Raw genomic sequence first — 27,393 nt, 5'->3', positions numbered from 1 at the left:
AGTCTTACCGCTAGTACGCCTCATTCACGAAGCCGGTCTATAAGGTGGGTATAAGGTTGTTGCCTATAAAATGGCAACTTAATGGGTGTCCACTCTCACCCACCGCTTGCTTGACTGGTGGAGGGTCGTTAGCCGAACGGGTTTGACAGGACTAGAATTCTCCCTTCATTAAAAGTATTAATGATAATACTAAGTAACTAAACTCTTAATAATACCCAATCTTAGTTACTTAGGAAAAATGTGAATAAGGTGCTAATCCATGAAATTACATTTTACACTTTGTCTAAGTCGTTAGTGGAGCGTGTGTGGTTAACCGGCACACTAAATTGGACTTAACAAGGTAGGTAAAGGGTGACTTAATATTTATCATAGTATCGATGGAGCGTGTGTGGTTAACCGGCACATCGATTGAGGGGTAATTTATTAAGGGTACCAAGTGATTTGCATGGTTACTTCACACCTTGTTTTGTGATCCTCGGCATCCCAGTCACAAAACCTGAAGGGCACACTCGAGATTGAAACATGCCTTTGAAAAGTTCAATGAATCTCAAAGATCTAGGAGTTTCAAAACCAATTAAAACCTAATAATACATTTCGTTTATCTTGGTGGAAATTGGTGAATCGTCATTCACCTACCTTCAAATATTTTATAGCTTGGATTACGGCATACCTCTTCTAAGTTATAAAATAGTTTGTTGGGTCCTAGCCTTAATATTTCATATTGGGTGTTATATTAAGGACTTAAGATCAACTATCTTGAATATCTCCCAAAAGATGTCTGGTTTAGACACTTATGATCTTCCCAAATCTCTTGAAACAAGGTTTCCTAATGAAGATGATGTCCCATGGATATCATACTTCTTTCTCCTCCTCCAATTATTCTCCCTAACCCGCAAGTTCTTGAAAAGTTAAGGTCACTCAAGCCCTATTGGCAAGGCAAGGTCTAGGTGTGATCACATCTTGGAGATGTAGTCACATATTGACAAGCCGGGAGAGTTGGGTGTCAAAGTCTTGAGAAAGTTGGTGGTTCAATCACTTTCTAAGTCACATAGTGAGTTCCTTTGGGACACCTATGAAACAGACTATGACAAGACCCTTAATGATCTTATCTATTTGCTAAGATCAACTTCCTAAAACTTTATGGACATTGACAATGATGACATTGGATATCTAGTAAAGCATTCTCTTCCCAATGGAAAAGGATCGGCCATAGTCAACTCGGTTGACCAAATGGTAAAGAGAAAAGCTAAGTCTGTGATAGTCTCGGGTACCATTATCAAAGGGTCCATATGTTTATATTGCCAAAGGAAGGGGCATTGGTTGCGAAGCTGCCAAATTTACCTAAGGATGTTAAAGTCAATAAGTTTGACTCTACTTCAGGTAAATTCCACTATCTAACTCTGTTAAGTTTCTATTCTGAGATTCTTGATACATGATGTGACTGGGTCACATGGTGATGTTTTAAGAATGAAAGAAAAGTGAAGAAACTTAAAGAAAGAATATGCTGAATCTGATGGCGTAGATGGATTTCCATCGCATAGTTTGAAGATCGGATTCTTGAGCTACTTCTCAGGAGTTATGAGATATTGCCTAGGAATAGATAACAACAAGTTCTCATATGGATTGTAAGGATAAGTTTTTTCCGCAAAGTTTTAAAATAAAAGAGAATTTTTTGATTTTATTTATTTTAAAATATCCTTACGATGGCATTTGAGGAAAAATTGTTGCTTATATAATTCCGTTAAGAGCAAGAGTGGAAATATGAAATTGATTCTTTCATTTGTGGTAATGTCTAAATTTACCAAATAAGGAAAGATTCTCATCATCCAAGGTTCAATTGGACCGGAACTTGGAATCATGCAAGTTGTATAGCATGATGAATGAGAACTTTCAAGTTTTGGAAAATTAAGACTAATTACTTGTTCACATGGATGTGTGAATCAAGTAAAGGACTAAGGGATCGAGTACACATTCTTGTGCACTGGTCAAGTCCACCACAAAAAGTTTGATAAGACTATTCGTCATGATTTACTTAAGTTCAGTAAATATGATTATACTTACAAGCTTAAGTGTAACTCTGAGACATTGGAAAAGGTTCCAATGTAAGGCAGAGCGAATAAGAAGAATCAATTTAGGCAGAAGGATAAAAGTTTCTCAAATCTGAAAAGATGGGAGAGTACTTTAGTATCAGTTTTTGTGATCATCTTAATGATTAAGAAACCATAGCACAATTAGTTCTCTAAGGAAATCTTAGTGCATTCTTATGACTAAGAAGAGGGATCTTGAATTGTTGAAGTGGTTAAATCAAGAAGATGAGTCATACTTCGTTCCAATACAAGTCTTAGAGTCATACTCCAAGATTGTAATTTGAGTGACATGTCTCAAAAGAAGGTTAAAACACTTGTCAAATGTAAGAGTAAAAGTTTTTCTACTCTTGTACATTTGAAATTGGTAAGTTGTGATGTTTTGGATAAAACAAAGACCAACTTAGGCCAATTGTGTGAAGTGTTTGTCTTGATTAGAATCCACACTATCTCTTGGATATTTGACAAGGGAGTCTTATAGATCAAGAGGACAGTGGGAGTCTTAAAGGTCTTGAAAGTCTCAAGAACTAATCAAGAATAAAACCTGAAGTTCTTCTCTAGCACACAACTTGAGGTTTATAACCTATCGTGTTGACATATTCTGTGCCCATTCCAGTTAAAGTTGACTTTGCATATGAGTTCTTAGAGTTCTCAATGTGTTGCATAACAACTTGGAAGCAATGGCAGGCCCTTGAGCTGCTAGGTGGCAGGAAGTTAAGATTGAGTTCAATCCATATGGTTTTGGATTTGTCATTATCTTTGTCTTGTGATTATGGTTTGACAAATTCATATGGGTAGGAACTCATACACCATATAAATCTAAGTGTCATAAGGTTTCTCTCCGATTCATGAAAATGATGGTGAGGAAACACTTTCACTAAGTAGATTTTATCTAGATAGCAATTGTGATATTTGCATTCTCAAAGTCGTTAGTGGAGCGCGTGTGGTTAACCGGCACACTAACCTGGACTTGTGAGAAGTGGCAAAAAGGTCTAAACATTATGATTACGGCATCCCTCTTCATAATTGTTTAGATACACAAGTGTGCTATCTAAGGGAAGGTGTATGATTTTGATAAAGACTTATCAAAACAATCTAGTATCAGAAATCTGAACTTTGGTAAGAAAGTCAGCTGATTTCTGAGTACATGTCAAAGCTAGTGGGAGCATAAGTGTTATGCTAATAATCATCATGTTAGTGGGAGCATGATAATTATGATAAGTATTGCAAGTTAGCAATGTTAATTATAGAAAACAAAAATTTTAATTGGGAAAAAGTTGTTTTGCTATAATTAAGGGAGAGGAAATTATACTTCATATCAAATCTATAAGGTTTAGATCTGAGGTTTTAATCATTTAGTCAAGGATATATATGAATTTCATGTTGGAATGGCTCAACATAAGGAAATTCTGTATATGGGTCCATTATTTGCGTTCTAAAATTCGATTATGATTACGGCATCCCTTTTCATAATCTGAATTATGAGAACTTGGCAAATTGAAATGGAAATATTATAGCAAAAGACTGGTTTAGTCTTTATGTAAGACATCATGAATCGTGTCCCATATGCTTCGGATATAGGATCGATTACATGTGCTATAATCATCCGTTCTAAAATTTTCCAAATGCCTGGGGCATTAAGAAGGGAAAAGGTTTAGAACTGGATATGACTAAAAGGATTAAACAATTGTCGAGGACAATCTAAGGTTTACCAAAGATTGGTTGCTCAAGGACAGTTGGAAGTATAGTGATAATTCTGGAAGGACCATATTGACATAATCTGTAAGGAGGCAACTCTTGTTCAGAAGTGATAGTCAAAATGGAATCTGGAAATGTTTCAAAGTTAGAATTTTCACTCTGTGTAAGATTAAGGAAACTTAATGCAAGAAGGATGGTTCCAAGGAGTTGATCTCCTTTGGAATGATCTGTAATGTTTGTTGTCAAGTCTTTATGACTTTGTGCATAATCATTACAAGAGGATCAATGCACATAAGTTTAGAATCTGACAGATTCCAGTAAATGGCATGAATTTGGAATTCTTGCATTTGCAGTAAGGATTTGGGAGTGTGAAAAGAGAATCATTGAAGTTATGTTCAATGGATCTAGTTCACAAAGTAAAGATCATAGACAAACATAGTATGCATACTTAGTGTGTGGCATGACTAGTGTTTTGAAAAAAAACATAGTGTACATGCTTGGAGCATGGGACAACTATTGTTTTAAATTCAAGAATAAAGTTGATAGCTGAAACAGTATACAATGAATAATGTGTAATCATATGGTGATAAATAAAAGGTGTTTATTTATGTTCAAAGAGTTGATACCATATTGGATTCAATTATTATTGTGTTTCACTTTGCATGTTTTGACTTCCCGAATAAACTGGGTTATTCTTTCGGAATGACTAAGTTATTCAAACTATCCACAGTCGGTCATATGTTGGAAGTAGATATGAATTAAGACTGTCATGATGGGTTGTAGAGGTCTAAGGTGTTGGACAAGGCTACAACAATCATGAGTGCTCATAAGTTCTGAGTATTGGATTCAACCCGCGCTCATTGGAATCACTTCATGGATTTTATCACGAGTGATCATGAGACGATAATATCTTATATTCTTCAAACCTAGAGATATGAGTTGTTACTATGAGTTGATAGTACATTGATAGCACGAAAACGCATTTGGTAACTCGGTGCTATAAAACGTGCCTTTGTGTATGATTCAACAAGTAGTAGAACAAGCCATATGAGTCGAAGTTTATCCGTTCCTTTTACCTTCGGGATAAAAGCGATATCTGTGGGCCCCTCGATGATTTGATGATGACAAATGGAAGTGCTCGGCCGGGCCAGGACTGATTTGATTTGTTCAATTAGTCAGTTGTCATAAATCGGAAATCGGGAAACAACAAATGGACAGAGAGAATGATTATAATCCATGTCTCAGTCCATATGATATCTAGAATGGAGGAATATATGATCCCTTATCTAATGGACAAGTCACTGACAAAGGTCAGAGTTCATCGACAAGGTCAGAGTTCGACAGAAGCTTTTGAGAGCTACGATTGCCGGTTGGTTCCTGAAGTCATACGCAATAATAGTTTTAGACTTATCCAAGTGGGAGACTGTTGGATTAATGTCTAAGTCCATAACTATATTTGGTAAGACTTGACCCGACCCGGCATGGTCCATTTGGGTTGCATACCATCATGCACTTGAATGAGAGAAATAAGACACTTATGGTTATTAATATATTATAAGTTCTAGTATATTAATAATAAGAATAATAAGATTATTTAATTAGTATTGATCAAGAATTAATCTAGGATTAATTAAGTGATCAAAAGAAGACTAATTAAATATATGGGTTGATTGTGTAAATCATCCATACTTGTATAGTGGGCTAATGCTCCATGGATAATCAAGTTGGGCTAAAACCCATAGGATGGTCCATGGATGCTCCATGGTGTATTTGTACCCATGGATCCAAGGAAATGGAAAGCCATGACAATTAAGAGTTTACCCTAATTGTGTAACTATATAAGCATCTTATTATTGAGGAAAAATCGGCCACTAGTAGTATTCAAGAAAGGGCTAGCTGATTTTGGTGAGTGTAGAATTCTCTCAAGTCATTCTAAGTGTTTTGATGATTGTGATTCCATTTGAGGTGTCACACTTGGGGCACTAAGCACTCAAGCTTCATGAAGACTTTCTACATCAAGAGGTATGTATTCTATCTTGTTACATTATTGTTTTGTATGCTAGATTAGGATAATACCTTGGAAGTTCTTATTTGCATGTATAATAGAGAAAACATAGATCCAAGGTATTTAGGGTTGCATGTACACTTAGGAGTGTTAGAATGCACAAAACCCAACACTTTGTTCGTCGACAGCAGCTGCTCTCGGCATATAACAGGAGATATCTCCCAACTGAACAACATTCAATCTTTTAATGGGGGATATGTTTCCTTTGCGGGTGGAGAAGGTGGAAAGATCACTCAGAGAGGAATTGTTACAAATGGAGTGTTAAGTTTTGAGAATGTCAACTTTGCTCCCGAGTTAAAGCATAGTTTGTTGAGTGTGTCTCGGATATGTGACAAAGGATATTCTACACATTTCACTGACAAGGAATGTATGATTCTCAAGCCAGACATTGTCATCCCGGAAGAATGGATTCTTGTCAAATGTAAGAGGGATGGAAATGCATACATTATCGATATCTATAGCAGCCTTTGAGAAGTTACTTGCCTCTTTTCAAAGGTCCCAGAATAAAATGCAATGCTATGGCACCGACAAATCGATCATGCTAACACTAAAAATCTGAATCGACTTGCGAAGAATGAGATGATCCATGGTTTACCTGTCAGAGATTTTATAACTTTTGAGAAGTGTGTGTCATGTGCCCATGGTAAACATCACAGAAAACAATACCTGCCAAAAAAGGTTAACTCAATCAGTCAGATGCTCCAATTATTACATATGGACTTGTTCGGTCCAGTCAACGTCCTAAGCATCAACAGAAGTTCGTACTGTCTGGTTGTGATTGATGATTTCTCTCATTTTATGCGGGTTTTCTTCTTATCCAACAAAGCTGGGGTTGCAGATCTGATAAAGAAGTTCATAGTGTTGATTGAGAAACAAACAAATAATCGGCTGAAGGCGCTTCGTACCGACAACGGAACAGACTTCAATAAATCTATTCTAGATCATTTTTGCATAGAAAAAGGGATTATGCATCAATACAGCTCCGCTCACACACCTCAACAATATGGTGTTGGTGAAAGGAGAAATAGAACTTTAAAAGACGCTGCAAGGACGATGTTGTGTAACTCCAAGTTTGTCACACCCCAAAACCGAGAACGGTGGAATATGTTATGGGGTGGAGGACGGCATGTACAGTATCATAACAATTGCATAATAGTAAAAACAAGAAACAACAACCATTTCATTAATATAGTGATTATAATTACAAACGTGTTCTGCATAGTTAATAGACACCAAAAGTATAAACAACAATAAAAGATGAATCTTGTATACACTCCATCTTCTCAAAAGCTGCACCAGTACCTGTCTATCTTTGACCTGAGGATACAAGGTATTTTGAAAACGAGTATCAGCATAAAGCTGGTGAGTTCTAAAAATTTAGTGTCGTTGTTTATATAAAAGTGTTTACAATCATGTAATGTAAAAGCTGTAATTACTGATTGAGAATAGAAGAAATCCCTAGAAAATCCTATGTTTTCCGAAATTGAGCATTTGTATGTTAAATCCTTCGTGTGTGTAAAAGTATTTCCATTGAAACTTTTAGTTATAAAAATAAGGTAATGATTTTCCTTCAATTAGTAATATATATTTATTTACTTCGGGAAGTTAATTTAGACTTAAAGTCTTAGTGTGTTAACTTAGATATGGATGTTATTTCTCATGTAACCAAACTGAATGATAACAGAGGGTCCAATGACCTTCCCGGTCATACGTAATGTAGTGATGTAGTGACACCCCTGGGCCTAGTCGGCTCAGACTGTAGGTAATAGTCGGGATGTAATAGCGTCTGTCCTATATAGATCGATACATGTTGTGTTGCATTTCTTTCGGGAAGCTCTGGTTACATGGTATTTGCGCGGTAGAGTGTCGTATAGACGGATAGTGTGATACACTCTGGATTAGTGTATTCTCTTGTGTTATAGTATAGTAAACTTTTAGTATAATACATAGAGTGTTGTCTTTAATGTGCATTAACATGTAAAAGTAGTAATCATAGTGAGTATAGTACTAATAAAGGTAACGAGCAGTAGTCTTAACTATACCTATTATAGTTAAATAGAGTGTGGGATTGCATGCCTTTGATTTACAAAGGTATTGATTAAGATGAAGATTTTCATATCTAACACAAATATATATGATATATAACTAAGAAATCAACGACAGTCGGATGGATAACAATATACCCTAAGACAATAATCAAACAAGAACAAGAAATAAGGCGAGCTATCGGTCCTAAGTCCTTCAAGTCTTACTTATATAAATATATGAGTGTAGATATAGTTTAAAAGAAAAGTAGTTTAAACACAGTTTGAAAATAGTTTAACAACAATCTTCTCTTGAAAATGCGTTTGATAATTATTTAAAACAGTTTTATTGATAAGTAGCTAAAAGTATAGAAAATCCTTTTTAGTTGTAAGTTATAAATCACATATGATTTGATACTAACACTTGTTGCATTTAACTTGTACCCCCCCCCCCCCTAAAACATGTAAAAAACATTTGAAAAGGTTCATTATGGGGTATGAACTCACCTGCACCGAGTTTAGTGGGTGAAGTTGCCGGGTAGAACTGTAGACACCAAATGAGAATATGAACACTCACACGGATCCTATGAAACATGTAGTGAAAACTAATGGTGTCTAATTAGTTATCTAATCAATAAATAAGTAAGTAATTACACCCTAATGCATGAAAACACTTTGTTTTATGTGCTAGAAGGCTATTGGGTTGCAAGGAATTAGTGTAAGGCCTCACTATGGAGTTTACTCCTCAAATACTCACCTTAGGTGAGTTTACGTTTGAGGGACCAATTCCCCCATGAGTTTACGGCCGTAAACTCATGGAAGGAGTGTATTTGTGTTCCTTATGGTTTCTTGTATCACTAGAAAGGGTTCTAGGGTCAAATACAAGGCTTGAGGGGTGTTTAGGGTTCAAATGGGGCACTCCCTTGGAGTTTACGGTCCTTGGACCACTCCTTGGGAGTTTACGGTCATAAACACTAGGGTTTACGGCCATAAACCCTTTAGCACATCCTTGACTTCGTGTTTTGTGGTCCTAATCTCAGTCATACTAGTTTCTAGCCCAATAATCATGCTAAGGAAGGAGTTAGGGGCACCAAAACACCATTTATGGTGTTTACGCTTCTTGTGTTTATGGTTCATGAATATTCATGGACCGTAAACTCATGTTTACCCTCCTAAAGGCTCGATTTTTGGTTTCTAACTTCATGCATGTATGTTTCTAAGTCAAGGACGAGTATTAGAAGAGTTTTGGAGGGATTTTGGGCTTCAAAAACCCCCTTCTGCGTGTTTACGGTTTTGGGAGGTATTCCCAAACCGTAAACTGGACTTTTTTAGGTTTTGAGTGATTCAATCCCAGGTTTGTATGAATGCAAAGCTAAACAACAAGCTACGGAGTATAACTTACGGTTTTGGAGCTTAAATGAGGTGATTCTTGAATAAACCCAACTTCTAGAGAGAGAAAGCAGAGAGAGAGCGACTAGAGTGGTAAAAAGCTCCATCTAGTGCCCACTCACCCTTTATATAGGGGTTGGGTTTGTGGCTAGGTGGGAATCTACCCGATACTGACGCTAAACAGGGTTTAAATTTTTACCCGATTACATAGTCGTAATTAAAACCTTTTTCCAACTAAACGGGAGGGTATTTAACGTGTTTTTATTTATTTTATTACGACACTAATAAATAAAATAAAATAAAACATTTATTGATTTTTCCACTCCAAATATTAACGGAATCTTAATAAAAATAGAATATTCTATTAACGGAAACGGGTTATAACGATGGAATAAATTTTGGGTTGTCACATCATCCCCCCGTTAGAGGAAATTTTGTCCCGAAATTTAGAATTCGAGCAGCTAAGTTATTACAGTACTACTAAGCAAAGAGATGGGGATACTTGAGTTTCATTTGATCCTCGCGCTCCCATGTGAACTCCGGTCCTCGTTTAGCGTTCCAACGAACCTTCACAATTGGGATGCGGCTTTCTTTCGTTCGTTTGACCTCTCGGTCCCTAATCTCCACGGGCTCTTTCAAGAAGTTGAGGGTCTCGTTGACATCGATCTTGTCGAGTGGGATTACGAGAGTCTCATCAGGCACTTCTTTAGGTTTGAGACATGGAAGGTAGGACGTATGTTACTGAGTTCGTGAGGTAGATTAAGTTTATAAGTAACGGGGCTGATTCTGGCGAGAATATCGAACGGCCCTATGTACCTTGGGTTCAGCTTTCCACGCATTCCAAAGCGTATCGTGCCCTTCCAGGGTGAGACTTTCAAAAGGACTCGTTCTCCCACCTGGAATTCCAAAGGTTTTCTTCGTTTGTCTGTGTAGCTTTTCTGTCGATCCCTAGCGGCTTTTAATCGTTTGCGAATCTGTACAATCTTCTCGGTCGTTTCTCGAATGATTTCCGGACCCGTGAGAGCGCTGTCAGGAACTTGTCCTTTAGCTAACTGAGTGTCACCCACTTCAGCCCAGCACAGAGGGGATCTGCACTTCCGGCTGTAGGGGGCTTCGAACGGAGCTGCGTTGATGCTCGTGTGATAACTGTTATTGTAAGAAAACTCTACAAGGGGTAAGTGGGTATCCCATGCCTTACTAAAGTCGATCACACAGGCTCGCAGCATATCTTCCAGGGTTTGAATAGTTCTCTCACATTGCCCGTCGGTCTACGGATGGTAGGCTGTACTCATGTCCAACCTCGTTCCTAAGCCGCTTTGTAGCGATTGCCAAAATCTTGAAGTGAACCTACTATCTCTGTCGGAGATTATAGATATAGGGACACCATGTAGTCGTACGATTTCCTTAATGTATGTTCTTGTGAGTGTCTCCATCTTATCTGTCTCTTTGATGGGTAGGAAGTGCGCGTACTTGGTCAATCTATCTACGATGACCGATATGGTATCCAGCCCACCCGTTGTCTCGGGTATCTTAGTTATGAAATCCATAGTGATTTGCTCCCACTTCCACTCTGGTATCTCCGATTGTTGGAGAAGACCTGATGGCATCTGGTATTCGACCTTGACCTTCGCGCAAGTAAGGCATTTACTCACGAAGGTAGCAATCTCTGGTTTCATGTTAGGCCACCAGTATAACTTTTTGATATCCAGATACATCTTATCTGAACCTGGGTGAACGGAATATCAAGTGTTGTGTGCTTCCTTCATGACCAAGTCTCTGAAACCACTATGATGCAGCGTCCAGATTCAGTCCATGAGATATAAGGCTTCGTCACCCTTGACCTCCAAGTTCTTATCCATTCCATGTAAGGATTCCCCCACCACATTCTCAGGCTTCAAAGCTTCGAGCTGAGCCTCCTTAATCTATGCAGATAGATGCGAATGGATAGTCATTGTTAACAACTTGACTCTTCGACCAGAATACTCTTTTCTACTAAGGGTGTCTGCTACTACATTGGCTTTTCCCTGGTGATAACAAATCTCGCAGTTGTAATCATTGAGTAGCTCGACCCACCGTCGTTGTCTCATATTGAGCTCCTTCTGGTTCAGCATGTGTTGGAGGCTTTTGTGGTCATTGCATATTGTGCTCTTCGTACCATACATGTAATGTCTGCAGATCTTTAGAGCGAATACAACCGCTCCTAACTCGAGGTCGTGTGTGGTGTAGTTAACCTCATGTGTCTTCAGCTGCCTTGAGGCATAGGCAATGACCTTACCTCGTTGCATCAAGACACAACCGAGCCCTTGGTTAGATGCATCGCAGTATACTACAAAATCTTCTATCCCCTCGGGGATGTACAGTATTGGTGTGGTGCATAAGGCTCGTTTCAAAGTCTGGAATGCTTTCTCCTGTTTCTCTCCCTAATCAAAGGTCATGCCATTTTGGGTCAATGTGTTAAGGGGTTTCGCGATCCTACAGAAGTTTTGAATGAATCTGCGGTAGTAGCCAGCGAGGCCTAGAAATTGACGAATTTCTGTAGGCGTCTTTGGTGCTGACCAGTTCTTGATAGCTTTAATCTTGGATGGGGCCACGTGGATTCCTTCCTTACTAACCACATGTCCTAAGAATTCCACCCTTCGGATCAAAAATTCGCACTTAGAGAACTTCACATATAACTTTTCTGACCGTAGGGTTTCTAGGAATTGCCATAGGTGATCGCTATGCTCTTCCTTGCTTCGAGAGTAGATAAGTATGTCATCAATGAAGACGGTAACGAACTGATCCAAGTAAGGACGGCACACCCTATTCATCAAATCCATGAATACTGTGGGCATGTTGGTTAGTCCGAACGGCATTACTACGAACTCGTAGTGCCCGTAACGAGTTTGGAAGGTTGTTTTCGGAACATCCTCCTCAAGCACTTGTAACTGGTGATACACGGACCTAAGATCAATCATTGAAAAGTAACTAGTCCCTTTCAGTTGGTCGAATAGGTCATCTATACGGGGAAGAGGGTAGCGATTTTTGACCGTCAGTTTGTTGAGTTCTCTATAGTCGATGCACATACGGAATGATCTGTCCTTCTTCTTTACGAACAAGACTGGTGCTCCCAGGGTGAGAAGCTTGGTCTTATAAAGCCCTTGCTGAGTAGCTCATTAAGTTGACCGGACAGTTCTTGCATCTCAGCAGGCACTAGACGATACGGCGATTTAGGTATGGGGGTAGCCCTTGGAATTAGGTGGATTCTGAACTCAACCTGACATTTGGGAGGTAAACCTAGGAGCTCCTCTGGAAAGACATCATGGAAATCGCATACGACAGGGAAGTCTTTTAGATCTTTCGTTTTCTGGCTCGTGTCAACGACGTGTGCAAGGAACGCACGATATTCCTTACATAAGTACTTATGGGCTTGAATACTTGAGATGATACGAAGGCTCGTACCGGGTTTGTCTCCATAGATTAACGATGTTTCGCTATTTGGCAGATTTAAGAGGATGGCTTTGTCGAAGCATAGGATATCTGCACGATGGAGACTCAAACAGTCCATGCCCACAATGACATTGAAACTCTTGATCGAAATGGGTATGAGGTCTATTGGGAATGAATGATCATCTAGCATGAGGGTGCATCCTATGTAGATTTCGTTAGAGCTTTCTTGCTTTCCGTTAGCCATTTCTACGACAAATGTTTCTTTTAGTGGTTGAGGGGATTGCTTAAGTGTTTAAAGTTTTGGTTTATGAAGGTTATTTCTACACCACCATCGAATAAAACACAAGCATAAGAGTTGTTGAGAAGGAACGTACCCTTGACTACTGTGGGGTCTGCTACAGCTTCATTGTGGCCAATAGCGTGTAGGCTTCCCGTTCCTCCTATATTCCCTGCCTTTGGACAGTTTTTCTTGAAATGACCTACCTCTCCACAGCTATAACAGGCCTGGCTCACTCCCGATATGGGGACTTGAGAGATACGTTTGGGTAGGGATCTGCAAATTCGGACGGTATAGCCCTTCCAGTCGCAGTTGGTGCAATGTAATTCACGGCAGGAGCCGTTGTGATGGAAGGGGCACTTGGGACACTTGGGTAGGTTTCTAACATAGGTTTTTGCTGGTACTGGGGTAGCAGGAGTGGTGGCAGCATGGACAGCCACCATCTGTTGGTTTTTGGAAGAGGATTGAGCTTTCTTGTCCCTCTTTTTGTCCCACCGCTTCCTCTTGTTGTCAGATGTCTTGGGCGGCGCAGTGGCAGTTGTTGTTGTTAATGGGGTGGAAGAATTTTCATGATCAATCAACCTGTGGGCCAACTCCTTGACGCTGTCAAAGGTTGCAGGGTTTGAAGATAGAACGTTTCCTCGATACGGGGGCACTAAACCCCAGATGTATCGTTTGATTTTCTTGCTTTCAAAAGGGATCATGTTAGGGAACATAACAACCAGGTCGCAGAACCTGGCTGTATAAGCCACAATGTCTGTCCCCTTCATCTTGAGGTTCCAAAGTTCCTCCTCAAGCTTCTGAACCTCACCTCTAGGGCAGTACTCCATTCTCAGTAGGTCCTTTAGTGTGTCCCAGCCCATGGAATTAACTGTTACTAGAGAGAGTGAACTGACATGGCCATTCCACCATGTCAGGGCTCTTTCAATGAAGGTGGCAGTAGCGAACTTTATTTTTCTTTCTTCAGGGCATGAGCACATTTCGAAAACGGCTCCGGCTCTTTCGATCCATTGGGACCGAGCAAGGATACCTCCGGTCCCACTGAAAAATGTTGGTTTACAGTTCATGAAATCCTTATAAGTACACCTCTGTGTACGTGAGGGAATTTCACCATATCTGGAGTTGGTGCCCATTCCGGCTACACTAGCATCGCCAGAATTCATTTGGGCCATGGCTACCGTCACAGTTGTGGTCACAGCTGTTTGAAACAGCACTAGATCGAACTGCGGAGGAGAGGTGGAGGAGGTGGGGTTTGAGTGGCAGGTCTGCCTCTGTTCGGGCGCTTGCGAGGAGGCATCTTTTACTTAAAGTTCATACAGATGATGACAATAGTAAGAGTCTATTGCAAGTATGATAAGAGTGTTTCATGGACTAAATCAACATAGCTCGAAAATCAGAGGGAGTCATAGCAACAGAGTAGTTAACTGCCAATTTTACTGGTATTAACGATGTAATATGAGTTCGGGAAAAGTGACCTAACAGTAGGTCTTACATCAAACTATAAGGAAAATTGTTGGCAGTCTAGAGGCCTAATTAGAGTACTTTCAAAGTTAGGAATGTTTACAGACAAGTGCTCTACCGAGTATAGAAAAGAAAAGGCTAGTCCTTAAACAAAAGAGTGAGATGTTTTGACTTCATCTACTGGCGATGGGTACCCATTGGGCAAACCCTCAGATCAGCTAGTTGGCGCATAACTTCCTGAAGATGTCGTTCATGAGCCGTCTGACGTGCTCGGATTTCCCCAACTTCGACTCGAGATGCAGCTAGCTGTTGTTGCAGAGCCTGATTGGTCCTCCTTGTCCTATCCATAGCTTCTTCTAGTTGGCAGATGCGAACAGTGTTGAGATTAGAGTTGGCATCCACTTCCACAACTCGGCCAATAGCTGCTTGACGTTGCTCGACGTTCCTGGCAATCCTTCAGACCATGATGGGAAAAACTCGGTCCGTTGATCCTCCTTCGCTTATGTTGTAGAAGCTTCGGTCTCCATTGAAAGGTAAGGGTTGACCCTGCTCATCACTCCATCGGTTCAAGGTTATTGCCCACATGGGAGTGGGACCTTGAAATGTCGAGCGGGGTTGGGGTTTGGAGCTATAGGAGGTAGGTTAAAATCTTCTGGCTTGGAGCTCGAGCTATCTGAAAAGCCTTCTGCATGGTGATCATCCAAAGGGATCGGGTGATCATCTTTTGGATCCTCATCGAGCCAGCCTCCATTGCCTTGGTTTGGATAATACGGATCGTCAGGATGGTGGAAGCCAGCCATGCTATCTACGCGAGAATGGGGAAGGAAAGGTTAATAGACGTACTAATCTAGGATACTTATAAGATGATCGTTATTAGTCGACCCAATACTTGCATAGTGCATACCAATTACATGTAACTGAAGCAAGATAGTTCTTTGAATAAGCGACCCTAACTCCAGATCCCCAATCAAACAGGAATAAGAAATGAAGCAAAGGTCACAGATTCTAAGTCTATAGCGGCCTAGTCACATGTAACTGTGGTGTACCCACTTAACAACTATTTCCCTACTAGTAACGACCCTTTTAGTTATCACATATATAGTTAGTAGAATATAGAATACTCCTATAGTATTCTTGTTCTAATGTTCTGGTGGTAGTGTTGGTAAGTTTTTAGACTTGTTGCAACACCACAATCACTCTTAGGCACATGCTAGTCACTCCTAGAAAAATGTAGTTGATTAGGCTACATCCACCCAGATGTGACTATATGTCTCTAAGCTTAATTGTGCTGTCCAACAATCTTAATACTTTTGTTTTGTTCTAGTATGATATTGACCCTTTGTATTGGTGAATGTATATATATATATATATATATATATATATATATATATATATATATATACTTAATTAAATATTTTAGTATTTAAAAGTATATATTCTTGGTCAGAGTGTTTTAGTCACGAAGTGTTTATAGTTTATATATCTTTTATAGGTTGATATACTTTATTCACTATAAACAATGCTCTGATACCAATCTGTCACACCCCAAAACCGAGAACGGCGGAATCCGTTCTGGGGTGGAGGACATCATGTACAGTATCATAACAATTGCATAATAGTAAAAACAAGCGACAACAACAATTTCATTAATATAATGATTATAATTACAAATGTGTTCTGCACAGTTAATAGACACCAAAATTATAAACAAAAATAAAAGATGAATCTTGTATACGCTCCATCTTCTCAAAAGCTGCACCAGTACCTGTCTATCTTTGAGTTGAGGATAAAAGTTATTTTGAAAACAAGTATCAGCATAAAGCTGGTGAATTCATAAGAATTTAGTGTCGTTGTGTTATATAAAAGCGTTTACAATCATGTAATGTAAAAGTTGTAATTACTGATTGAGAATAGAAGAAATCCATAGAAAATCCAATATTTTCCGAAATTGAGCATTTGTATGTTAAATCCTTCGTGTGTGTGTAAAAGTATTTTCATTTGTCACACCCTTAAACCAAGGATGGCGGAAACGTCCAGGGGTGGAGGACTTCATGTAGAGTATCACAACCATGAGTATAATAGTACTCAAACTAAATACAACCATCATAAATATAATTGAAAAAGTTACACCAAAGTATATGTCTACATGATTCGAATCAATTACATTATGATACAAAATGAATTGCTTGACGATTTACCGTCCCATTCTCAAAACGTTATTGATTTCCTGTTTTCACTAAATTCCTGAGAATACAAGTAGTTTTGAAAAGTGTCAACACAAAGGTTGGTGAGTTCATAAGCTTTTGACAGTAAGAGTGTGAAAATCGATCTTTGTAAAGAGATGTATGTTACTAAGAAAAATCCAATATTTTCCTTATTAAAGTTATGTAGTCCTAAATACCAGGACCGAAATGAACAAGTATTTGTCATATTTAAAGATATAAATGTGGTTTTAAATTGGCGTAAAACCCTTTCTGATTTGAGAAAAAATCTCGTAATGAATGATGTGTAGTCTTAAATACCAAGACTGAAAATATACCATAATATCTGTAATTATTGGTATAAAAGTGATTTTAAATTGACATAAAACCCCTTTTGATTTATGAAAATCCCTGTAAACTTTATGTTGTTAAATCCCTATGTGAGCCGCTATAATCATACTAATGACTGAATAAACCTGCCACGATGTTTCTCAGGCGTCGCGAAACTGAAATGACACTTGTCACCTCAGACCTGCCGGTCTAGCTGTTTCAAGCAACTCTGGTGTGGGTTTGTCAAACCCAATATAGATCTATACACAACTATTACATTCTCCCTCCATGAGACACTAATTATAACTACTAGGAATTTAGATTCCGTACTCGGACGTACGGAAGAGATTGTCTCACAATTTAGGTTAACAAGTTTACGTGTGGTGTGCATGAGTGTAAAACCTTTTTCTGTGGCAATAAAACCTTCCGAAATGTGTTTGTTGTGTTAATGGAAACATAAACCATACCTATTATAGTTTATCCCAAAACGTTTGTAATGTATAAGAACTCTTTTATCAAAAACGCATTTGTGTTATGAATCCATAAACTATGCTTATTATAGCTTAATATACGTGTTCTAAATGAATGAATAACCTTATCATGAATGACTAAGTTTCAGTTTATGATCATAACCTAACAAGGAAACACATTCAATATTTAGAACTTATTGTTATACACTTTGCTCAACATAATACAAAGTGTTATGAAATTTATATGTTGTTAACTATATTTAACCTTCCTGTGTTGTTTTAGAAAAGTCATAGAAAAATCATACAAAGTCGAAAACTAAATCCGTAATTTCTGAGAGTTCCCAGAATGTGTCTAGTTTACTCATGATTTTTAATGACCTCTAACTTGGGTGAAATAGTCCATAATCACAGACTAGTCCGGATTGGTGTTTGAAATGATGGGCCGTTTTGTAAAAATCACCATAAATTGTAGAAAAATTGTATGCAGATGTGCAAGTAGTCATTTTAAAGCTAAGAACTAGAAATACTTACACCTAAAATATTTTTTCAAACAAAAATGTTTAAGTTGTCCAAAACAGTCCGTGAAAGGAGTCCAACTTTTCTGATGAAAGCTGTTAGAAAATTTTAGTTATGTTCTTGGTGTTTTAACTTGTATTCCCCCCCCCCCCTAAAACCTTGAGAAAACATGAAAATATAGGGGTATGAACTCACCTTGAGTGATTTCAGTAGATGAGTGTTGAAGAAGAGAAGTTCTCAACTCAAGAACACTTGGGAGGTGCTTGAAGATTCGAAGATCTAACACAAATATGACGATATTTGTGTAATCTATGATTGGACTAGAAGGAAGTGTAAAAAACTTGAGAGAGAAGAGTTGAGAGAAAAGTGTTTGATCTTGTGGTGAAAATGAGAGAAAATGAGTGAAGTGAGGAGAGAGGGTTGATGTTCCAGCTCTAAGAACGTGAGAAATGGCTGGAAATGATGATAAAGTTCATTAGCATGACTTAGGTATGGTGGAAGGACAAGGGGTTGTACCATGGAGGTATGGGGAGGTTGCTTGTGTCATACACTAAGGCAAAGTGAACACTCCACCCATAAATCTTACCTACTAGATTTTATTCTTAGAAAAGGATTTTCCCCAAAATATAATTGAAATATGAATATTTGGGGCTTACTATGTTAAAATATGAGTTTGTGAGAAAATCCCGCGTTAAAATCTTGAAAAACGGGCTCAAAACGCTAAAGATATCGAAAATCGGGTGAAAACTGTCAAAATCCGAAGTTCTGGCCGAGGGTTCGGTCCTAGCCACTAGAACCGAGAGCATGAGAAGGAACCGAGAGCAGGAGGAGGAACCGAGAGTGGGCCTCGGATGCGCAGGCGTGCTCCTCGGACAGAAGCTCAAGTCCTCGGATGCACAGGTTCGCCTCTCGTACCGAAGTGGAGTCTTCTCTGACCGAAGGTGAGAAGGGGAGCCGAAAGTCAGGTTCGGTTTGGAATGATCAGGAGACCGAAATAAACAGAGCACTTGGTCCATTTCAGTTGAGAGGGTGTCGGCTCCTAAGAGGTTTCGGTTCCTAAGAGGGTTTCGGTTCCTTGAGAGGGGTTTCGGTTCCTAAGAGGAGTTTCGGCTCCTTAAGTCCTTTTTTCGCGTAGACTTTCGTTTTTGGGCTGTTTTCGCCAAATTCGAGGGTCGGGATGCGCCGAGTGATTACAGATAGTTGAGAGAGATTTGGGAGAGATTTGACATTCTTGGAGAGATTTCTCATACAAAGAGAGATTTGGGAGAGATTTCACATACTTGGAGAGATTTCTCATACAAAGAGAGATTTGGGAGAGATTTCACATACTTGGAGAGATTTCTCATACAAAGAGATATCTGGGAGAGATTTCACATACTTAGAGAGATTTGGGAGAGATTTCAAAATAGAGAGAGATAGAGTGAAAACGATTGAGAGAGGTTTCATTTGTGACATTTTTGAGTGTCTGGCTTCGCAATGCAAGGTCCGTAAACCCTGTTAAGCCTTGTTTAAGGATCTTACACACTCCCGATGAGTATGCAACATTGTTTTATCGGTTTGGCTCGCTACGTACCACAGTTTTAGGTTAAGGAGATCTAGATGTACGCACTTTTCGATTTATGATCTCTCATTAGAATAGCGAGTTGTTTAGAAATTACATAACGTAAACTCTAATACCCACGGGCAAATTGAGTCGAACGATTTGACTTGTTGACTTCAATTGACTTTGACTTGACCGCAACTTGACGGTTGTCACACCATTGAAACTTTCAATTATAAAAATAAGGTAATGAGTTTCCTTCAAGCAATGTAAATGAGGAAACGTATTGTCGGTTGGCTGTAAAAGTGTGGCAAACTTCAATTAGTAATATATATTTATTTACTTCGGGAAGTTAATTTAGACTTAAAGTCTTAGTATGGTAATTTAGATATGGATGTTATTTCTCATGTAACCAAACTGAATGATAATAGAGGGTCCGATGACCTTCCCGATCATACATAGTTTAGTGATGTAGTGCCACCCCATGGCCTAGTCGGCTCGGACTATAGGTAACAATCGGGATGTAATAGTGTCCGTCCTGTATAGATCTATACATGTTGTGTTGCTTTCCTTCCGGGAAGCTCTGGTTACATGCTATTTGCGCAGTAGAGTGTCGTATAGAGGGACAGTGTGCTATACTCTGGATTAGTGTATTCTCTTGTGTTATAGTATAGTAAACTTTTAGTATAGTACATAGAATGTTCTCTTTAACGTGCATTAACTTGTAATAATAGTAATCATAGTGAGTATAGTAGTAATACAGGTAATGAGCAGTAGTCTTAACTATACCTATTATAGTTAAATAGAGTGTGGGATTGCATGCCTTTGATTTAAAAATGTATTGAATAAGATGAAGATTTTCACATCTAACACAAATATATATGATATATAACTAAGAAATCAATGACAGTCGGACGGATAACAATATACCCTAAGACCACAATCAAACAAGAACAGGAAATAAGGCGAGCTATCGGTCCTAAGTCCTTCAAGTCTTACTTATATAAATATATGAGTGTAGATATAATTTAAAAGAAAAGTAGTTTAAACATAGTTTGAAAATAGTTTAACAACAATCTTATCTTGAAAATGCGTTTGATAATTATTTAAAACAGTTTTATTGATAAGTAGCTAAAAGTATAGAAAATCTTTTTTAGTTGTAGGTTATAAATCACATATGATTTGATACTAACACTTGTTTCATTTAACTTGTATCCCCCCCTAAAACATGTAAAAAACATTTGAAAAGGTTAATTAAGGGGTATGAACTCACCTGCAGCGAGTTTAGTGGGTGAAGTTGCCGGGTAGAATGCTAGACGCCAAATGAGAATATGAACACTCACACGGATCCTATGAAACATGTAGTCACACGTAATGGTGTCTAATTAGTTATCTAATCAATAAATAAGTAAGTAATTACACCTTAATGCATGAAAACACTTTTTTATGTGCTAGAAGGCTATTGGGTTGCAAGGAATTAATGTAAGGCCTCACTATGGAGTTTACTCCTCAAATACTCACCTTAGGTGACTTTATGGTTGAGGGACCAATTCCCCCATGAGTTTACGGCCGTAAACTCATGGAAGGAGTATATTTGTGTGCCCTAAGGTTTCTTGTATCACTAGGAAGGGTTCCAGGGTGAAATACAAGGCTTGAGGGGTGTTTAGGATTCAAATGGGGCACTCCCTTGGAGTTTGCTGTCCTTGGACCACTCCTTGGGAGTTTATGGTCGTAAACACTAGGGTTTACGGTCGTAAACCCTTTAGCACATCCTTCACTTCGTGTTTTGTGGTCCTAATCTCAATCATACAAGTTTCTAGCCTAATAATCATGCTGAGGAAATAGTTAGGGGCACCAAAACACCATTTATGGTGTTTACGGTTCATGAATATTCATGGACCGTAAACTCATGTTTACCCTCCTAAACGCTCGATTTTTGGTTTCTAACTTCATGCATGTATGTTTCTAAGTCAACGACGAGTATTAGAAGAGTTTTGGAGGGATTTTTGGCTTCAAAAACCCCCTTAAGGGTGTTTACGGTTTTGGGAGGTATTCCCAAACCGTAAACTCGAGTTTTTAAGGTTTTGAGTGATTAAATCCCGAGTTTGTATGAATGCAAAGCTAAACAACAAGCTAGGAAGTATTACTTACGGTTTTGGAGCTTGAAGGAGGTGATTCTTGAATAAACCCAACTTCTAGAGAGAGAAAGTAGAGAGAGAGAGTGACTAGAGTGGTAAAAAGCTCCATCTAGTGCCCACTCACCCTTTATATAGGGGTTGGGTTTGTGGCTAGGTGGGAATCTACCCGATACTGACGCTAAACGGGGTTTAAATTATTACCTGATTAAATAGTCGTAATTAAAAACTTTTTCCAACTAAACTGGAGGGTAATTCACGTGTTTTTATTTATTTTATTACGACACTAATAAATAAAATAAAATAAAACATTTATTGATTTGTCCACTCCAAATGTTAACGGAATCTTAATAAAAATAGAATATTCTATTAACGGAAACGGGTTATAACGATGGAATAAATTTTGGGTTGTCACAAAGTTACATGTTTTCTTTTGGGCCGAGGCGATTAACACTGCTTGCTACGTTCAAAATCGTGTGTTGATCAACAAAGCTCAGATGAAGACACTATATGAGATTCTGTATGGTTACAAGCCATCAGTTAGTCATTTTCGTTTATTTGGCTGCCCTTGCATCCTTCTTCACATAGAGTCCAACCCAAAGTTTAATGCCAAGGCCGATGATTGTTACTTCGTAGGGTATGTTGCACACACCGCATATAGGGTCTATAATAAGAAGACGAAGTAGATTGTCGAATCCAATGATGTGCACTGGTTGGAGGAGAATGAAACGGATGCTTGAGTGGGTCCGGATTGGTTATTTGATTACACATCGCTTTTCAAGTCTATAAATATGTCTTCAGATAGTTCATCTGGGTCTTCCTATGGTTCGAAGAATGTTTCTGAAGACGAAGATGAAGAAGTTGTCTACTAACCCCCAATGGTATCCTCTTCACCATCTGAAAGGGAGTCCTCTGCTTCACCTGAGGGGGAGTCATCTGTACCACCTAATAGTCCAAAATCTCTAGTTCAGAATGATACTCCTGATGTTGATGCTACACCTCTTACTCCTGTTGAAAGAGTTTTCATGAGTACAGTTGGACAAGGCATTGTATGAGTTACATCAAGCTCATCGAGCATGATATGCGACCCTTACAAAGCATTTACTCAAGCATGGATACTCTTGTGGCACCATCGATCAAACTTTGTTCATCAAGCATGTTGGTAATGATCAAATTCTGGTTCAGATCTCCGTTGACGACATTATCTTCGGGTCTATTAGTCCACAGTTATTCAAAGAGTTTGAAGGCGTTATGAAAAAGCGGTTTGAGATGAGTTCGTTGGGAGAAATGACCATGTTTCTGGGCTTCAGGTCAAACAAAGTTTAACCGGAATTCTACTACATCAAGTCAAGTATGTGGAGGATATTCTTGAGAAGTTCGGGTTTTAAGATGCTAAACCAACATCGACGTAGATGGCCAAAAGACCTCTGCTGACCCTAGATGCTGATGGCGAATCTGTAGATCAGACACACTACAGATCGATGATCGGATCGTTGATGTATCTTACTGCAAGCTATCCATACATGATGTTTGCAGTTTGTCAATGCGCACGTTATCATGCTAATCCTAAATTTTCACATCTTATTGTTGTCAAAAGAATTTTTCGGTATATTAAAGGCAGCCCAAAATTGGGTCTGTGGTATCCAAAAAATTCCGAATTTGATTTATATGCTTTTGCTGACAGTAATTATGGAGGCTATGAGCTTGACAGGAAATCTACTTTAGGAGGGTGTCAATATCTTGGAGATAGGCTAGTGTTGTGGCAGTGCAACAAGCAACACACCGTCTTAACTTCAACAACTGAAGTGGAATACGTTGTTGCATCTGCTTGTTGCTCTCAAGTAACTGGATCCAACATCAGCTGTTGGATTACGGTTTGAATTATCTAGAAACCCCTATTTACTGTGATAATGAGGCTGCGATTCAAATTGCTAAAAATCCTATCCAACATTCCAAAAGCAAGCACATTGATATGAAAATTCATTTTATCAAAGACTGTTATGAACGTTCACTCATCCAGTTGGAACAGGTTCCCACTGCTAATAATGTGGCGGATCTATTCACCAAGCCTTTTAACAAAGCTCGATTCGATGTGCTTGTTGGATTTTTGAAAATGATTCATTTTGAGGAATAATTTTTTTTTTTATCTTTTTACTTATTTTAATTTTTTAATTTTTTATTTTCTTCATTCTTATTTTCTATTTTATTTTTGGTTAGATTAGTTTAAATTTGCGCATTTTAGTGATTTCATTGTCACCCATGCACAAATTTAGGGGGAGAAATAAACAAAAACCAAACAAAAAATTGAAAATTTTCAAAAAATCCAAAAACAATAAAAAATCAAAAAATCAAAAAATATGTTGCTGATAGTCTTGGTTGTAGTGATGTGCTAGGAAGTGATATTATCAAGTGATAACAGACAATATGAATCTGTGTAACATACCAAAATTGAATTATCTATGCTCTGTGTTCGATGCGCTTGTAGGCACGAAAGATTCTAAATGGACTTGACTAGGAAGATTAGAACTTAAGGAATTCAAGGACTTGACAAATCTTGAACTAGTTAGATCCGTTTAGCCTGACAATATGACGCTCGGATAGGTTGAGCAGGAAGATATACATGGGAGTCTACTGGTCATATTAAAAGAACCCGTATCTAGAAATATGGATTATCTTTTCCTCGATGTGCGAATTTTTTCCTTAATTCCGGTATTGATGGGGTGACTGGGGAATTCCGATAAATTAGGTCTGTAGAAGATTATTTTCTTTCCTTCTGCCTGTTAGTCATATGTTGCCTCCTCTGCGTGATCGAGATATCCGACCTGGACTGTAACATATGCAATTCTATCTCTCTGCATCTTCTCTATATGAAATTCTTTCTATCTGTTAGCCATATATTATCTCCTTTGCGTAACTTACAATCCGAACTGGTACATAGTATATGCATCATTCTTTTTCTCAATCCCTCTAAAACTTCAGTTAGTCATATATTTTATCCTCTGCGTGATTGGAAGAGATCTGATTTGGGTGTATAGCATATGCATTCTAAATCTATCTTCTCTTTTAATAATTGTCTGCTTACCCGATTTAAGGAGTATTCTGGAAATCCTTGATTACTGGAGCATATCAGGAAGCGGGCAACATGTTCTAGTACAATTATAATTGAACACTTACAGATTGTCTGTGGATCTCGTTGCTCAATTTAGGTGGACAACAATATCCCTAGTCGTCGTCAGATAAATGGTCCCTAAGAAATTTATTTATGAATATAGAATAAAAAGGGTCTTGTCTTTATTAGCTTGTCCAAATTTTATCACAATTTTTCGTGTTTAAGTGGACCACAATATCGGCGATCGATCAGATATGGACATGAAGGTAGAGGTAATAAAAAGTGGACTAAGGCTATCTAACAACTTTGATCCCTATGTCACAAAATTATATTCAGTGTTTGTTCAGATAAGTTTAGTCTATTTTATTTTAATTTTATTTTATTCTTTTATTTTTATTTCATTTTAATTTTAGTTTGTAATTATCAAAATTTTAAATTTTAAGTTTTGGAAATTATTTTAATTTAATTTAATTTAATTTTATTTTAAAATTTATTTTTTATTTTATTTTTATCTTTGTCTATGTAAATTTTTTAAATTTTATTTTAATTTTTATTATTTTTTAAAAAAATTATCAAAGTTTTTAAATTTTTAAATCTTACAAATTTTTATTTTTTTAATTTTGATGTTACTTTTGATTTTTAAATCCTCAAATGTTTTATTTTTTAAAAAACATTTTAAAAAAGGGGGTTTACAGTCGGAAACTAATTTCACTCTTCATTTCTGTATTTCCGGCCGCAAACTCTCTCCACCCTCTCTCCTCTCGAAAAAAAATATTTCTTCTCTTTTTGTGAAATCATTCAGTCCATCTCGAAGGTACTTCAAAACCGACCATGGGAATGTGTATTATTCATCAAATCGATAAATTTTGGGGCTAAAATCGAACAAAGTTCGAACTGTCGGCGTTTACGGCCCAAGCTTACGGCCAAGAGTTTACGGCCGTAACTGGCACGCTATTATTACTACATTGAGTATTTCATTGAGTCCTTAAAATATTATGGAGAAACGATACACTTGTTTCATATATTCAGATTTGCGAATAACTTCCATTCTTCTATCTTTGGGACTCATACTATCATTTGTTGATGAACTATAGCAATTTAGCTCATGAGACACATTCATTTTCTATGCTATGAAATTCTTACCTTTGTCTTTTCAACCTATAGTTGAAGGATTCCTCTGCGTAGAAACCCGAGACGAAACAACGGTGGGGAAGCACCGATACCACCACCGCCTCCACCTCCTCAATTTGATGTTGCCATGTTACAAGCAGCAGTCGCAGCAGCTGTGGCGGCTGCCATGTCACAAATTAATACCCCTATTACTACTGCTTCGGGAATCGGCACACTTCCTTCCAACCATGGCGAGAGTCATGGGCAACCCCGAGAGTGAACCTATAAAGACTTTACGAATGCCAAACCCCGGATGTTTAATGGAACTGGTGGTGTGATGATTTTGAGGCAGTGGATCGAAAGGACAGAATCAGTCTTTGAAATCTGCTCCTGTCCCGAGCACAGCAAAGTCAAGTTTGCCACTTTCACGCTTACTGATAGAGCTTTAACTTGGTGGAATGGCCACGTTAAGGCACTTACTCTTATAGTGGCAAATGCAATAAGATGGAAGAGCTTAAAAATCATGTTGATGAGAGAATATTGTCCACAAGGAGAGATTCAAAAACTTAAGCACGGACTCTGGACTCTTCGAATGATTGGTACCGATATAACAACTTATACCAACAGATTCTACGATCTGGCAATCATTTGTCCAGATATGATTGCTCCTGAGAGCAACAAAATAGAGAGATACATTTGGGGACCGTTGCCCCAAATTCATCCAAGTGTGTTAGCTTCAAAACCTGACACTTTTGAAAGTGCCAAGGAGCTGGCACAATCTCTTGATGATCACGGAAGTCATCAGAACCCAACAATTTCTGCACCAGAACCATAAAAGGGAAACAACAACAACAATAATAGGAAGAGAGGATGGAATAAGGGGAAGGGTGGGTCTTCCTAAGAATCCTCGAAGAAACAACAACTAGTTATAGTGAATGTTGCTATTGTACCTACTAGCGTTCCTACAAATCTATACCCAACAAAGCCTTATGTGGGTAACCTTCCAAAGTGCACCAAATGCACTTACCACCACAATGAACCTTGTTGGGAAATGTAGTGCTCCAACTATGTCACACCCCAAAACCATGAACGGCGGAAACGTTCTGTGGCGGAGGACGTCATGTAGACTATCACAACAATGAAAAGTAGTAAACAAGCAACAACATCATCCATTGCATTAATAATATAATTTTAATACATGTGTAATCTGTCAAATTATGATAAACACTAAAGCATAAATCAAAATGAAAGATGCGTCTTGAACGAGCACCATCTTCACTGAACCTTGCATCGGTACCTGTCTATGGTTGACCTGAGGATACAAGTTATTTGGAAAGAGAGTATCCGATTTAAAGCTGGTGAGATCATAAGTATTCTAGTGTTTTAATTTGTATGTAAGCGTTTGTATATATTTGAAATGTAAGTATTTGTATGTATTTGAAATGTAAGTATTTGTATGTATTTGAAATGTAAGTATGAAAACGTTTTGAACATCCTAGAAAACCATATGTTTCCTACTAAAAGTATCCGTCTACCAAGGCATCTAGTATCTATC

The sequence above is a fragment of the Lactuca serriola genome, chromosome 8, assembly GCF_051521515.1.
Source record: "Lactuca serriola cultivar US96UC23 chromosome 8, Lser_US96UC23_V15, whole genome shotgun sequence".
In the NCBI taxonomy this organism is placed as follows: domain Eukaryota; kingdom Viridiplantae; phylum Streptophyta; class Magnoliopsida; order Asterales; family Asteraceae; genus Lactuca; species Lactuca serriola.
Note: the sequence above shows the minus strand (reverse complement) of the source record.